The sequence below is a fragment of the Rhinoderma darwinii genome (assembly GCF_050947455.1).
Source record: "Rhinoderma darwinii isolate aRhiDar2 chromosome 3 unlocalized genomic scaffold, aRhiDar2.hap1 SUPER_3_unloc_4, whole genome shotgun sequence".
Lineage (NCBI taxonomy): Eukaryota > Metazoa > Chordata > Amphibia > Anura > Rhinodermatidae > Rhinoderma > Rhinoderma darwinii.
Window position 1 is genome coordinate 153362 of NW_027461747.1, and position 4266 is coordinate 157627.

General features: G+C 37.5%; 1 non-coding gene across 1 annotated transcript; it reads left to right on the forward strand.

The window, feature by feature from the left end:
- Window positions 1-3854: 3854 nt before the first annotated feature.
- TRNAL-UAG (transfer RNA leucine (anticodon UAG)) lies at window positions 3855-3936 on the forward strand. Its single transcript is given in 2 exon segments — window positions 3855-3892; window positions 3902-3936. It is a non-coding gene; the product is annotated as a tRNA-Leu (tRNA).
- The last annotated feature ends 330 nt before the right edge of the window (window positions 3937-4266 follow it).

Here is a 4266-nt window from a genome sequence, read left to right on the forward strand (position 1 = left end):
GAAACAATAAAAAAGTTTTGTGTAAATAGACAGAATATATATATATATAGCATCAAAAAAGTTTTAATAATATATAGGATGAGTACTACATAAGTGAAAAATAAATAGATATGATATGGCAGCGCACATACACAGTATTGCGTTGGCATAAATTAAGTGAGTGAAAAAATAATATCAACATATAATACCCCTAACAATAACATAATTGTGATAATGTTGTTAAAAAATTATTGCCAAATACATCATAATATATTACCCCAAATGAAGTGTAGGGTCAAAAAAGAAAGAAAAAAGAAGAAAAAATATAATTTTATGTACCTAAAAAACGTATGTGAGTATATGAAGAAGTGAAGAAAATTCCTTTCCCCACTATATCAAAGATAATAGTGAAATATATAATACTACATATACAAATGTATCCAAATAGTTAAAAAGTTGAAATTTTCACATAACAGACTTAGCATAACTTTTGGCCCTATTGTAATTGAAGACAAATTAACATCATAATAAGCCATTAGATGCATTATACAAGGGACACTACCTAAACAAGCATAATAAGACACACTAGCGCCATCTACAGATAATATTACATCACTGCATAGCAATGGTTGTATCAAGGAGAATCACTGTATCTTCATTATTCGTAGTCTTTTGTTCTCCTAGAAATTAGATGGGTCGCATCATACTTCCACCATACAAGGTAACCAGACATATGGGAAAAGTAGAAGAATATCTAAAAAGTAAAATTACAATATAAAAACATATAATTAATAGCAGATAAACTCAGCAGTAGGAATTAGAGGAAAGGGGCAAAACTCAATGTCTCATTCAGTCCATCAGGTTTCATTGATCCCAATAGGACAATCCACTTGCACTCCTTTTGTGCAAGTGTCTTCTTCACATTGCCCCCCCCCCCCTGATGCCACAGTGTACTTTCTCAATCCCCCGTATTTGTAGTGTTCTGGGGCTACAGTCATGAAATATTTTGAAGTGTCTCGGTAGTGTCTTTAATTGTGTTAGGTCCTCAACCTCTCTTGCCCCCATAATGTCACGTACGTGTTCCCTCGTGCGGACCCGTAATTCTCTGGATGTGAGTCCTATATAAATCTTGGAGCATCCGCATGTGGCGTAGTACACCACATGGGTGGTGCTGCACGAGATGTACTCCCTAATTTCAAAAAGCCTTTTGCCATCAGCCGTTGAGAAATCAGTTGCACAGCAAATATTGGCACAGGATTTACAATCTCCGCATGGAAAACAGCCCTTTCTGGGTCCTCGCGAACCAAATGGGCAGGTTTGTTTAGGTACATAGTGGCTATTGACAAGAAGATCCTTAAGATTTCTTGCTCTTCTTGCTGTCATTAGAGGTCTTTCAGGTAATCCCTGTGCCAGCTGTGGTTCAGATCTCAAAATAGGCCAGTGTCTAGTTAGGATGGTTCTTATTGCATCCCATTGCCCATTAACAGTTGATATAAATGGTACATGTTGCTCGCCAATATTTCGTTGTTTAGATTTAAAGAGGTCGGTACGAGGAGTAGATCTTGCTCTCCTGTATCCTCGCTTGATGTTCCTGTTGCTATATCCTCTTTCTCTAAAACTATTGGTGAGATCAGTCGACTGCTGCTCAAATAATGTCTCTGAGGAGCAGATCCGCCTCATCCAATGGCAACCAATATCCTACTAGCTGCATTCAACCTCCTAAATGAGGTCTTTCCTCCGAACGTATGCGAGACCCCATTGGATTTCAAGTCCAAAGCTTTAAACTCTTGGATATCACAATTTACACATTAAAGAGACATTATATTAAAAAATAATAATACAATTGTAAACTTAAAGTCATCTGGTGTAATAAAAATGTTTTCAATTACACCATTTTTTTTAAAAAAAGTTCAATAATTTTTGTCAACATTTTTTTTTATTAAATAAAAATCATTAAACGAAACACATATATTATATATCCCAGTAATCGTACAGTCCAGTCAATAAATGAAAAACTATTTTATCAAATCAGTACGTTGTGTTACATTAAGTCCTTAACGACAATAATGTACTATTACATTGGATGTAGTTAACCCCTTCCCCCTGCATGCATTCTGGGCCTTAATGACCAAAGCAAAACTAGCAGTTTCACTATGTCTTTATTTAATTGGTTATAACGTTGTAGGAATCGAATGTATCCCTACAAATTTGGTATGGGGATTTTTTTTTTAGCAGAAACAGGGCTTTATTTTGGTGGTATATACTATAGGTTTTATTTTTTTTATTTTTTTCAAAATGTTACAAAAATGCAGAAAAATGAGGAAACAAATCAGTTTTTGTTGTGTAAAAGTTTTTAAAGAAATAATGTTTTTACTTTTGCATGCCTCTACAAAGAAGACCCCACAGGGTTTTTACCTATTGGTATAGTTTGTACCTAGGCCTTTCAGATTTTTTTCAGATTTTTGTTGAAATCTGACATAAAATATAATAAAATGTTTATGACACTATGTATTATCACAGACCTGAAGATCTTCATCTAGGGGTATAGTGAGAATGAAAAAAGAAAAAAAGTTTTTCCATACAGAAGTAAAGACCACCCCCTCACCCAGAATTATCATCGACAGGTTCACTTTTGCATAAGGAATTCCTCCCCATATTGGCTTTCGCTAATTCAGTAATTTGCTACTGCATGGTAGGTCTCAAAGCATGGGTAATTACACTGTTATGGTTTTGAAGAGCAAAAAAAATGTGAATCGCTTCTTCGGCCATGTTTTCGGCAAACTCTGCATCTCCTCTGCGGATACATTTGCGTCCCAGTGGCAGGGTTCAGGATGTAAAAAGTGACGCTCCGTGAGTCTCTTGACATCTTCTGACTCATGGCGTCCTACTTCCCCTCCTTCAAATAAAAGATGTTCAATAATTTTTTCTTGGAATTCCAGATATGTCGTGGTTCCCTGGGCCTTTCTGTATATTACATAGGAATTGAAAGTAGAAACCTGCATCAGATATATTGCCACTTTCTTGTACCAGGCTCTAGTTTTCCTTTTGATCAAATAAGGGTGGAGAGCCTGGTCTGAAAGGTCAACGCCACCCATGAACCTGTTGTACTCTGTAATACAGAGCGGTTTCTGTCTGTTCGCAGTAGCGCCTCTCTCTCTGACAGTGACCTTGGTGTCAGTGTGTATAGTGCTCAGCATGAAAACCTCTCTCCAATCATTGCACTTAAGTGCAAGAAGTTCACAGGCCAATGACACCTCCGTAGACGGCCCAGCTGTTCTACCACATGTCCATTTATGAGGCTGGGTTCACACGACCTATTTTCAGACGTAAACGAGGCGTATTATGCCTCGTTTTATGTCTGAAAATAGGGCTACAATACGTCGGCAAACATCTGCCCATTCATTTGAATGGGTTTGCCGACGTATTGTGCAGACGACCTGTAATTTACGCATCGTCGTTTGACAGCTGTAAATTGACTGCCTCGGCAAAGAAGTGCAGGGCACTTCTTTGCCACGTAATTTGAGCCGTTCTTCATTGAACTCAATGAAGAGCAGCTCAAGATATACGAGCGCCCCAGACGCCTCGTATATTACGAGGAGGAGCATTTACGGCTGAAACGACGCAGCTGTTTTCTTCTGAAAACAGGCTGTCATTTCAGCCGTAAATGACAGCTAGCGTGTGAACATACCCTAAAGGTGTAAAAAAACAACATCCAAACACCGGTGTGAGCAGGATTTGAGAGAAAGCAAAACATTGGACTAGTGTTATGACATGTCTTTTGGGAATTAATTTATGTTTTTTTGTTTTTTTCTTGTCTTGAAACAAGAAAACTTTTGTAACGCAGTTACAAGTTTCTGTTTTTAATTGGCACATGTGGTAGCGTGGCCGAGCGGTCTAAGCCGCTGGATTTAGGCTACAGTCTCTCCGGAGGCGTGGGTTCAAATCCCACCGCTGCCAAGTTTTTTTTTGGGTAGCACTTTATTAGCTTCATACAACCTGATTCTATTTTTTATTTACAAAAAATATATTAAAGGTTAAAAAAAACCCGCCCCGCCTTTTCCCATTCTCCCACTAATAAAAAAAATGTACAAAAATAATAATAAGAAACATAATTGGTATTGCCGCATCCATAAAAGTCTGAAAAATGTACCCCTAAAATAGTACCATTAAAAACTACAGCTCGTCCCACAAAAAATAAGCCCTCACCGCTCATCCGATGGAACACTAAAACAGTTATGGCTCTCAGCATTTGGCAACTCAAAATATTAATTTTTTTCAACAATAAGT